The following is a 305-nucleotide window of genomic DNA, read 5'->3' as shown; positions in this document are numbered from 1 at the left end:
ACAGAAGAGAAAATTATCTTACATAAGTAAAGGAGAGCAAGCAAGGAATAAACAAGATTAAAGACACTCAATGATTAAACAATAAAGATAAAAAATGTGACAAATCAATATTCCTCAATAAAAGGCCACTATAATCACAATCTAAAATCTATCGTGACAGAAAAAGAATACTCCGTATTCTCAGAAAATAAACATCTTAAAAGTTGAAGAAAAAAAAAAAACATCTTCGCATCAAACTCGACCAGGGAGCAAATCAATGCTCATTTACATGACTCGGAAACACCAGAGTTGACAGAAGTGTTCAT

This window comes from Penaeus monodon, chromosome 23 (assembly GCF_015228065.2).
Source record: "Penaeus monodon isolate SGIC_2016 chromosome 23, NSTDA_Pmon_1, whole genome shotgun sequence".
Taxonomy (NCBI): domain Eukaryota; kingdom Metazoa; phylum Arthropoda; class Malacostraca; order Decapoda; family Penaeidae; genus Penaeus; species Penaeus monodon.
This window is presented reverse-complemented; position numbering follows the sequence as displayed.